General features: G+C 44.1%; 1 protein-coding gene across 4 annotated transcripts in view; it reads left to right on the plus strand.

The window, feature by feature from the left end:
* The window catches only part of LOC126424843 (mediator of RNA polymerase II transcription subunit 1-like), an 867,028-nt gene that overhangs the window by 620,693 nt on the left and 233,900 nt on the right, over positions 1–12,435 (plus strand). The window lies entirely within an intron of this gene.

Consider the following 12,435-nt stretch of genomic DNA (forward strand, 5'->3'; position numbering starts at 1 on the left):
AGAGTTCTGTTGTGGTCCAGTCGGCTAGTTCTCAAAACAAACACACTTCGCAGCACGAGAAGAAGATATCTGGGTCGGTCGTAGAAATATTCAAATCTTTTTGCATATACTGCTGCATCATCATATAAAATACTTAAAATTGTAAACTGCTAACATTACTGATGTTTCAGCGATGACTTTCCAATATTTTATTTTGCTTGATGGTGCGCCAATACACCGAGAAGGATTGTAATTAAACTGGGGCTGTCCACATAATTTGAGACTGAACTTATCAAGTAAACGTTCAGACAAGGGTGTTCCGTACTTCATTTGATAGAAACGGAACCCATATGCGATCACTCTCTTGCGGCGGAGGTTCGAGTCCTCCCTAGGGCATGGGTGCGTGTGTTTGTCCTTAGGATAATTTAGGTTAAGTAGTGTGTAAGCTTAGGGACTGATGACCTTAGCAGTTAAGTCCCATAAGATTTCACACACATTTGAACATTTCACTCTCTTGTCCGTCTGTCTATGCAATTGTTAAAAACCCTTTTTCTCACGAACGGGTAGACAAACACAGTTGAAATTAATGTCACGTACTATGGTTTCCGGTTTCTTAGTGGCGTTAAAAACTGAAGCTCTAAATCAGTACAATCAAAATATTTGACTATTTGTGTCATTATTTGATATTCGAAAACTCGCTCATCAATACCTGCAGGGCTCTTCCCGGTTGTCTAGAATAGTGAAATTTGGCCAGAAGCAAGGTTTCACAGTGCAGCCAAAAGGAAAAATCCGAAAATTGTTAATTTGTAATCATATTACACGAAAAATATTTTTATTTCATTTATTATGTCTGTCTCTCCGTCTGTTACGACACCGTTTTCTCAGGAATGGGTTGACGTATCAAGTGCCTTGGCGGGGTAAAAAAATTTAAGCTTCATCATCATTGCAGTCAAAAGATACGGGCATTTATGCAACATATTTTTATATCTTGTCATTATCGATAACCGGCAAAAATCGTCGAAATTTTCGATTCATAGAATGGATAAATTATCTATATGCATAATTACGTTCTACAGAACACTTGATGCGTGAGTCCTATTCACATCCAATTTTTTTCTAATCTGTTTGAAAGGACAGTCAGTTTAAGTTAATGCAATACTGAACCCGATATAGTAAAACAAATAACAAAAGTCAGCACTTAAAAGCAAACCTAGACATTATTTTGCATAATAAATTAATAAGTGGACGAGGAGTGTAAATGATCAAAGCTAAGATCAAAATCAGGAATTTTCTTGAATTAACGTACAGTGGGAAAGCATCTCAACAGATTGCTCGTTCTTCCATTAGAATAAAACTGCGATACTAGGCTTCCGTTCTAACAGTCAACTTCCACGTAAATAACGGCATAAGGAAAGAACAGTTCACCATAAATACTCAGTATCGTGTGTGTGTGTGTGGTGTGTAAGATGTACTGTGGCACCTGTTCGTACGACTGACGGACAGATCTGTTGTGTTTGCTTTAGAGAGCATTATAACGTATGCATAAAACAGCTTTTGGTTCTCATTTTAAAAAAAATGCAGAAGAATAAGGATGCATACATCAACATTTGGATGTCTGTCGTCATGTAACTAAAGGCTCCCGTATGGTACCACTAGAAGAGCTACAAATTTTTACTAATTTTTTAAGAAAACCTTTCCTAAGTATTTTCCAATTTGTTACGACACCTCTTCTTCCCGATATTTGCCGTTTTCCGTTGTTGAAGTTCCTTTTTCTGCCGGTTCGCACTTACCTACTAGTAGCCTTATTTATCAGTCCTATCATACTGTTCCCGTTTAGTGTAGATACCCTTTCGACCACTGGCTACACCACTTCGCTACTCAGGGAATGCGTCGTCTGCCCTGCCTGGCTTCGCAACGACAGTGGTTATGGACGATTTTTACTAATTTTCACTTTGGGAAGGCTTCACTAACTATTTTTAATCTAAAATTTGCGATTAAAGCGTTGTGAACCGTATACCATTTCGTAATTAACTGTAGCATTCAGAGTGCAGATATTGTTTCCTTCGTGAGCTCCGCTTTTGGCCTGTCGAGCTGACGCATACTCAGGTGCGTATGATAGTGTTTACAGGGTGTAGACATAATTGTTTACAACATATCACATTCATGTAGATGATGTTGAGACGAACAATCGAGAAATTACCTGAAGCTGGCCTACAAAAACAACCTAAGCTACAGTGCATGCGCGTCGCGCTAGGTTTTCAATATCCTATCGCTCTCTTCGTGCGCACTGTAAGTCTTGGAGAAAAAAAATGAATGGGACGTATTTGTAGGAAATTTAATGTGTTTTACGGTTGAACTGTAATACGTTTTCGCTAAATGCCGCGGTTTTCCAGTTATTCAAGAGAAACTTACAAAATTGATCTTCATACGTACCTCCTGCCCCACAATCGTCTCCGACCGGTCAGGATTTTTAGAATGTTGCTCAAGGCACTGCCTCCAACATCTGTACAAAAATTTGTAATTACACAAATTACTTTCCATATTCGACCGTTTTTGTTCTTGTCTGAGCTACTACGCCACCACGCTTAGCCGTACACTTACAAATTGTAAAATTGACGTTTTTGTAAATTTTACCTCACATTCTGCAAATTTAAACACCATTCAATTAATAATTTTTTTTCCAGCCCTTCTTACTACGATGCTACTGTGCTTCAATGGTTGAGTTTAGAGCGAATTGTAAACGTAATCGTCTTTTAGTAACATTTACAAAAGTCTTTTTTCTTTCATTTACCTCTGCTGAAATTTTAAATCAGTTATACTACCGAAATAACCAACTAAGCCAGTGAGATGTAAATAATTTAGTAGCAAATTTTTGTACGATTATTGGAGGACCAGTTTTCAAGGTTCAGTTCTTGACAGTTTGTGTGTATCCAGTGTTGTCTGTTCTTCCTACCAGTGAGTGTCTTCTGTCCACATAAGGGAAGAAGAAACATCGCATCTACAGTGACACGACTCGCAAAGGAATCCTAACAAGGGGGAGGTGAATGCGTGGGGGTGGCGGTGCGTTTGAAGGTCAGTTTTGTACGTTTCTCTTGAATAACTCGAAAATCACGGCCTCTTGTGAAAACGTATCCCAGTACAAAATGAACTAAATTAAATTTACTACAATAGGAACCACTGTTCTTTTTTTTATTTTTTATTTTTTTACTAGGGCTAATAACTTACACGAAGAGAGCGAGAGAATATTGAAAATACCGCGCTGCGCCCATGCATTTTGGCTTGGGTGGTTCTTGTAGGCCAATCTGAGGCTGTTTCCCGGCTTCATAGACCGCAAGTGTCGTAAGTCAGTTTGTTCGTTTCGACTTCCTCTACAGTACTGTGACAAGTTTAAACAGCTGTCGTTTACACGCCGTAAAGTAAGTTTGATGTTATAATTTAGTTTGCTAGTATTTTACCGCCCGTGTTTTTCATTCATTTTTCAACAGATCATCTGATAATCAGGTACCAAGTCGAAACCGCTAATCGTACTATTTGTGGGGCCTGAGGCTGTAAATATAGAAGAGTGTTTATTTACAGATGGTTACTGTGTTGTTCTTACGCATAATGTACTTTTTCTTCTGTGTCCGACCAGTTTTCAAGGTTGAGGTTGTTGACAATTTATGTATATCCAATGTTGTCTGTTCTTCCTACCAGTGAGTGTCTTCTTTCCACATAAGGGAAAAAGAAACATCGCATCTACATTGACACGACTCGCAAAGTTTTATTTCATGTCCCTGTTTTTTTGTCATGCAATATCGTTATTTTGTGACCAACGCGTCAGTCACGTCAGAAAAATGTGTGTTCCGGGTCTTTCAGCCGAGTCTGAGGCGTCTCTTCTCTATATTTCACTGGTATGTGCTATTAACTGAATTGCATTGTCATCATTATTGTCATGTATCTTCTGTCGTACCTAAGTTATGGTAGCACACTGGACTCGCATTCGGGAGGACGACGGTTCAATCCCGCGTCCGGCCATCCTGATTTAGGTTTTCCGTGATTTCCCTAAATCACTCCAGGCAAATGCTGGGATGGTTCCTCTGAAAGGGCACGGCCGACTTCCTTCCTCATCCTTTCCTAATCCGATGAGACCGATGACCTCGCTGTTTGGTCTCTTCCCCCAAAAACAACAACAACCTAAGTTATGAAATATAATACTGGTATTTTCTTGGAGCATAGATTTCTCCTTTGTGACTAAATGAAAGGCTTTTTGTGTGGTAGTCAAACCCGTTCCGCTTATTCGATTTTCGAAGCGTCTCAATTTGCTATAATACATTATTTTTCCTTAGTATGCTTACAAGACAGATATGTGAGGGAATATTCCTGAATTTGTCTTTGGCTACTTTAGGTTAAAAACAACTTCTTGGTGCACAAATCACTCTAGCTCCTAACAGTTTTTCAGCCCACTTACGACTTTGAACAATAACTCGAACAAAAATAACAAAAAATGGTTCAAATGGCTCTAAGCACTATGGACTAACATCTGAGGTCATCAGTCCCCTAGACTTAGAAATACTTAAATTTAACTTAACCTAAGGGCATCACGCACATCCATGCCCGAGGCAGGATTCGAACCTGCGACGGTAGCAGCAGCGGGGTCCCGGACTAAAGCGCCTATAATCTCTCGGCCACGGTGCGTTAGTGAAGCTAAAAATGTGTGACGTACCCGTATAAATGCAAAACAAACAGAAACAAATTATAAAATAAAGGTAAGCGCAACTGATTATAAGTCACTCGTAAATACACCGACGGGAAAAAAATCTTGACACCAATAAGCTAATAATGTAGAATAATGAAATTTTGCGAATGCATTTGTCTGGGTAATATATCTAAAACATTAACATTGCATAACTACATGTTAATGTAAGCGCAAGATATGCCATTCCCAATGTGAATTTGCTGGTATTAATAACCGGTGTGACCCCCAGAATGTTGAAAGAGAGTATGCAAATGCCCATGCATTGCGTTTGACAGGTGCCGGACATATTTGAGGTATGGAGTTCCATGCCCGTTGGACTCGGTCGATCAATACAGGGACGGTTCATGCTGATTACTGATGACGCTAGAGTTGTCGTCCGATGATGTCACATATGTTCTCCATTGGAGACAGATCTGGCCAAAGCAACATGTCGTCATTCTGTAGAGCACGTTGGGTTACAAGAGCGGTATGTGGGTGTTATGTCCGCACTGAAACACAACAAATATTCCGTGATAACCAAATTTATTTGACCTTCTGTCACTCAAAACAAAACTTAAGTTCGACTACACAACACTTTGCTGGCTGTAGCGCCAAGGAGAAATCAGAGTCACTAGTAGAGAATAAAAGTCCAAACCACTGCCAACCAGTCGATACCGACGCGTCGCAAGTTTCCAGCCAGGGAGGCCACAGTACGGTTCGGTCGTCGTGAATCCAGCAGCCGGGTAGTAACACAGTCATCGGCGAAGATTGAGCTTAAATTCGCAGGTCCGACCAATCAGAGTGCTGGTAGATGGCGCCCTTATACGGTTACTCACTTCGGTGGCGAGGGCAGCGCCGCCAGGGTAATCCGTGTCGATAGTGGTGTGTACGCTGCCGCTAACCCCGCGACGACGCGTTCACTGGCGCCAGTGGTTGACATCGCGTGCGGCGCCAGCGGTACTCGCTGTGTGCCGCGCGTGTTGTAGCACGCCGCGCCGGAGTTGACGGCTGCTGTGCGCCGGCCGATACGACAGTGGGCTAGCTTTATTCTGTTGGAAAATGCAGCCTGGAGTGGTGTTCATAAATGGCAACACAACAGGTCGGATCGCCAGACTGACGTACAAATTTGCGATCAGGATGCATGGCATAACCACGAGAATGATCCTGATTTCATATTAAACAGCCCTCCCGACCATAGTTCCAGAGGTGGCGCAGTGGTTAGCACACTGGACTAGCATTCAGGAGGAGACGGTTCAAACCCGCGTCCAGTCATCCTGATTTACGTTTTCCGTGATTCCCCTAAATCGTTTCAGGCAAATGCTGCGATGGTTCCTCTGAAATGCCACTGCCTATTTCCTTCTCTATCATTCCCTCGCCCGATGGGGCGATGACGTCGCTGTTTGGTCCTCTACACCCAAACCGACCAACCGTAATTTCATATCAAATGAATTGGCGCCGGCCGCTGTGGCCGAGCGGTTCTAGGCGCTTCAGTCCGGAACTGCGCTGCTTCTACAGTCGCGGGTTCGAAACCTGCCTCGAGCATGGATGTGTGAGATGTCCTTAGGTTAGTCAGGTTTAAGTAGTTCTAAGTCAAGGGGACTGATGACCTCAGATATTAAGTCCCATAGTGCTTAGAGCCATTTGAACCATTTTGAATTCGCAATTGCGTATAGGGACTACCATGACCTGTAGAATGGAATGACAGCAAGGAAAATTTGTGCCGCTTATCCGTGCACTGCTCACAGCCAGACCCAAACTTCCATAGGTCGTCAACCATGCGTCTACGGCCTGTAATGGTACATCCATTATGTATATTCCCGTACAGGTCAGATGTTGTACCTGAAAGTCGCTTGCCCGGTATCTGCAGATAAATACAAAGGCACTGCAATATCGCAACCATAATTACAGGTGTAGGTCCAGTGTATCTAGCAGGCAGACAGGTTGGTTGCACGCCCCGGCCATTACTGTCACCGAGACAGAACCAGCTTTGATCAGAAAACACAACAGATCTCCACCCTGCCCTCCAATGCGCTCTCGCTTGATACCGCTGAAGCCGCAAATGGCGGCGGTTTGGGGTCAGTGGAATGCACGCTACAGGACGTCTGGCTCGGAGCTGTCCTTGAAGTAACCGATTTGTAGGAGTCCGTTGCATCGCTGTGGTTCCAACTTCTGCTCAAATTGCTGCTGCAGGAACCCAATCTTCTTGTAACCACCGCTACCAGCAGTCATGTACTATGGCTACATTTCTGCCAAGTCTTTGTGCAATATCGCAGATGGAACTTCCAGCGTTTCGTAGCCCTATTATACGACCTCGTTCAAACTCAGCGAACTGTTGATAAAGGCGTCTCTGTCACTTTAAAGATACTCTCGACTAACATCAACTCACTACGTCTAATCTCAAGATAATTAACGCTCACGACTGTTATAAAGTGTATGTAAACCAAACCTTATTTGCATTCTTATAGTAGCGCTACTAAACCCACTGTTACGCGACTGGAGCGAAATCAGAATAGACGTCATCTACACCTACATCATACACCGCAAGCCACGTAATGGTATGTGGCGGAGGGTACTTTCGGTACCACTGTCTGATACCTCCAACCCTGTTCCACTCGCGAATAGTGTGTGGAAAGAAAAATTTTCGGTAGGCCTCTGCATTTGCTGTAATTTATCGGATTTTCTCCTCGTGGTCAATACGCGACGTGTACGGGGGGGGGGGGGGGGGGGGGGGGGGAATAATATGTTGTTCGTCTCCTCCTATAAAGTGATGTCACGAAATTTCAATAGTAAATCTCTGCGCGATGCGAAACGCCTCTCTTGTAACGTCTGCCAGTGGAGTTTGTTTCGCATCTCCGTAACGCCCTCTCGTGCCAAAACGCGCCGCTCTTCGTTGGATCTCCTCTACTCCTCTATCAATTCTACCTGATAGGGATCGCAGATAGGCGAACAGTACTCAAGAATCGGACGAACAAGCGCATTATAAGCCACTTCTTTTGTGGATGCGTTACATTTCTTTAAGATTTCTCCGATGAACCTGAGCCTGGTATCCGCTTTTCCTACTATCTGTTTTATATGGTCATTCCACTTTAGGTAGACATTTTACGGCAGACGCTATCTCCAGCTTTTTGTCATCAATACTGTAGCTGTGCAGTAGTGGATTTCTTTTCCTACGTGTGCGCAATACGTTACATTTATTTACGTTCAGGGTGAACTGCCAAACTCTTCACCATTCATCAATTCTCTGCAGGTCGTTCTGCAAATTCTTACTATCTTCTGGCGTTTCTACTTTCGTATATACAACTGCATAATCTGCGAATAGCCTTAAAGAGCATCCGACGCTTTCTACTAGATCCTTTATATACAGGGTGTTACAAAAAGGTACGGCCAAACTTTCAGGAAACATTCCTCACACACAAATAAAGAAAAGATATTATGTGGACATGTGTCCGGAAACGCTTAATTTCCATCTTAGAGCTCATTTTAGTTTCGTCAGTATGTACTGTACTTCCTCGATTCACCACCAGTTGGCCCAATTGAAGGAAGGTAATGTTGACTTCGGTGCTTGTGTTGACATGCGACTCATTGCTCTACAGTACTAGCATCAAGCACATCAGCACGTACCATCAACAGGTTAGTGTTCATCACGAACGTGGTTTTGCAGTCAGTGCAGTGTTTACAAATGCGGAGTTGGCAGAAGCCCATTTGATGTATGGATTAGCACGGGGCAATACCCGTGGCGCGGTACGTTTGTATCGAGACACATTTCCAGAACGAAGGTGTCCCGACAGGAAGACGTTCGAAGCAATTGATCGGCGTCTTAGGGAGCACGGAACATTCCAGCCTATGACTCGCGACTGGGGAAGACCTAGAACGACGGGAACACCTGTAATGGACGAGGCAATTCTTCATGCAGTTGACGATAACCCTAATGTCAGCGTCAGAGAAGTTGCTGGTGTACAAGGTAACGTTGACCACGTCACTGTATGGAGAGTGCTACGGGAGAACCAGTTGTTTCCGTACCATGTACAGCGTGTGCAGGCACTATCAGCAGCTGATTGGCCTCCACGGGTACACTTATGCGGATGGTTCATCCAAGAATGTGTCAATCCTCATTTCAGTGCAAATGTTCTCTTTACGGACGAGGCTTCATTCCAACGTGATCAAATTGTAAAATTTTACAATCAACATGTGTGGGCTGACGAGAATCCGCACACAATTGTGCAATCACGTCATCAACACAGATTTTCTGTGAACGTTTGGGCAGGCATTGTTGGTGATGTCTTGATTGGGCCCCATGTTCTTCCACCTACGCTCAATGGAGCACGTTATCATGATTTCATACGGGATACTCTACCTGTGCTGCTAGAACATGTGCCTTTATAAATACGACAAAACATGTGGTTCATGCACGATAGAGCTCCTGCACATTTCAGTCGAAGTGTTCATACGCTTTTCAACAACAGATTCGGTGACCGATGGATTGGTAGAGGCGGACCAATTCCATGGCCTCCACGCTCTCCTGACCTCAACCCTCTTGACTTTCATTTATGGGGGCATTTGAAAGCTCTTGTCTACGCAACCCCGGTACCAAATGTAGGGACTCTTCGTGCTCGTATTGTGGACGGCTGTGATACAATACGCCATTCTCCAGGACTGCATCAGCGCATCAGGGACTCCATGCGACGGAGGGTGGATGCATGTCTCCTCGCTAACGGAGGACATTTTGAACATTTCCTGTAACAAAGTGTTTGAAGTCACGCTGGTACGATCTGTTGCTGTGTGTTTCCATTCCATGACTAATATGATTTGAAGAGAAGTAATAAAACGAGCTCTAACATGGAAAGTAAGCGTTTCCGGACACATGTCCACATAGCATATTTTCTTTCTTTGTGTGTGAGGAATGTTTCCTGAAAGTTTGGCCGTACCTTTTTGTAACACCCTGTATATTGTAAACACCAACGGTCCTATCACACTTCGGCCGAAGTGGCCGTGCGGTTAAGGGCGCTGCAGTCTGGAACCGCGAGACCGCTACGGTCGTAGGTTCGAATCCTGCCTCGGGCATGGATGTTTGTGATGTCCTTGGGTTAGTTAGGTTTAACTGGTTCTAAGTTCTAGGGGACTAATGACCTCAGCAGTTGAGTCCCATAGTGCTCAGAGTCATTTGAACCATTTGAACCATCCTATCACACTTCCCTGTCGTACTCCGGATTTATCATTACATCTCCCGATTTTGTTCCCTTTAAGAGCGACGTGTTGAATTCTATCTGCAAGAGAGTCTTGAATCTAGTGGAAAGTCTGCTCCGATACTCCGTAAGCTTGTATTTTTTTCATTAAATGGGGATCTTTCAGATGAAGTAACACGCCTAACAACTTTCGTTCATGTAGCACAACTCCTTCTTGGTGTAGCGATTTTTTGCCCTCGGTGTATAAATGTATTATGCCAATTGAAGACTGGAGTGAATAAAAAAATGGTTCAAATGGCTCTGAGCACTATGGGACTTAGCATCTGAGGTCATCAGTTCCCTAGACTTAGAACTACTTAAACCTAACATCCATGCTCGAGGCAGGATTCGAACCTGCGACTGTAGCGGTGGCGCCGTTCCAGACTGAAGCGGCTAGAACCGCTCGGCCACAGAGGCCGGCGGAGTAAATAAAGTTGCATAAAAGGGGCTGCTTACTGTATTCCTTAAGTAATAAAAAAAATTACTTAACATGCAGTTCCAAATTGGAGAGGAGTACCAATACGCTGGGAGGAAGTCTGTCTACCCCAGCCTTACCTTATTTCGAGCGGGACATTCGGGACGTGGCTGGGGTTTTGGGATCTGCAGACACGATGGGGCTCAGGCAGTGGGTCACGCAACACGCGCCTCCTGTACACCGACAGCCCCCGCGCTCCCCGGCCTTGTGGGAAGTTCCTCTCGGAAATCCGGCCCTTGTGAGGTGAGGCGGGGTCACAAGAGAGCTGCAGACGCCGCAGCATGAAAGCACAGGACGTCCCGCAATTACGCGAGCCGCCGTTAAGACCTGTTTCCGGGGCGAGTCAAGGCGAGGAAAGACGCTCTTCTCCAGCGTACGCATACCTTCCCTGTCTCGCCTTGTAACACATCTAGACGTTCATTTCTTTGTCTCTAAGTGTTTCGAATTATTTCGGATTCAGTACCACATAGACGCCTTCTACAAAAAATACATTCCTATGTCATATTTGGAGCTGACGGAGTGAGTAGTAAAGAACCATCGACATAATAGGTCGTTGTTGTTGGTGCTGATGTTGTTGTTGGTGGTGGTGGTGGAGGTAGCATTAAACCGAAAATTTGCCAGTAGCGAAATCTGTATAAATAAAAATAAATGTAATACGGGAGCATTTTTAGGTACCTATGGTGGTCCATTGATCGTGACTGGGCCAAATATCTCACGAAATAAGCATCAAACGAAAACACTACAAAGAACGAAAGTTGTCTTCCTTGAAGGGGGAAACCAGATCGCGCTATGGTTGGCCCGCTAGATGGCGCTGCGATAGGTCAAACGGATATCCACAGTTTTTTAATGGGAACCCCCATTTTTTATTACAGATTCGTGTAGTACGTAAATAAATATGAATGTTTTAGTTGGATCTATTTTTTCGCTTTGTGATAGATGACGCTGTAATAGTCACAAACATAGGGCTCAAAATTTTAGACGAACAGTTGGTAACAGGTAGGTTTTTTAAATTAGAATACAGAACGTAGGTACGTTTGAACATTTTATTTCGCTTGTTCCAATGTGATACATGTACGTTTGTGAACTTATCATTCCTGAGAGCGCATGCTGCTACAGCGTCATTACCTGTAAATACCACATTAATTCAATACATGCTCAAAATGATGTCCGTCAACCTCAATGCGTTTGGCAATACGTGTAACGACATTCCTCTCAACAGTGAGTAGTTCGCCTCCCGTAATGTTCGGACATGCATTGACAATGCGCTGACGCATGTTGTCAGGCGTTGTCGGTGGATCACGATAGCAAACATCCTTCATCTTTCCCCACAGAAAGAAATCCGGGGACGTCAGATCCGGAGAACGTGCGGTCCAAGGCTTCGACGAACAGTCCACCTGTCATGAAATATGCTATTCAATACCGCTTCAACCGCACGCGAGCTATATGCCGCGAGCTATGTGCCAGACATCCATCATGTTGGAAGTACATCGCCATTCTGTCATGGAATGACACATCTTGTAGTAACATCTGTAAAACATTACTAGGAAATCAGCATACATTGCACCATTTAGATTGCCATCGATAAAATGGGGGCCAATTACCCTTCCTCCCATAATGCCGCACCATCCATTAACCCGCCAAGGTCGCTGATGTTCCACTTGTCGCAGCCATCGTGGATTTCCCGTTGCCCAATAGTGCCGGTTCACGTTACCGCTGTTGGTGAATGACGCTTCGACGCTAAATAGATCGCTTGCAAAAAATCTGTCATCGTCCAGTAATTTCTCTTGTGCCCAGTGGCAGAACTGTGCACGACGTTCAAAGTCGTCGCCATGCAATTCCTGGTGCATAGAAATATGGTACGCGTGCAATGGATGTTGATGTAGTATTCTCAACACCGACGTTTTTGAGATTCCCGATTCTCGCGCAATTTGTCTGCTACTGATGTGCGGATTAGCCGTGACAGCAGCTAAAACACCTACTTGGGCATCATCATTTGTTGCAGGTCGTGGTTGACGTTTCACATGTGGCTGAACACTACCTGTTTT

This window comes from Schistocerca serialis, chromosome 10, assembly GCF_023864345.2.
Source record: "Schistocerca serialis cubense isolate TAMUIC-IGC-003099 chromosome 10, iqSchSeri2.2, whole genome shotgun sequence".
Lineage (NCBI taxonomy): Eukaryota > Metazoa > Arthropoda > Insecta > Orthoptera > Acrididae > Schistocerca > Schistocerca serialis.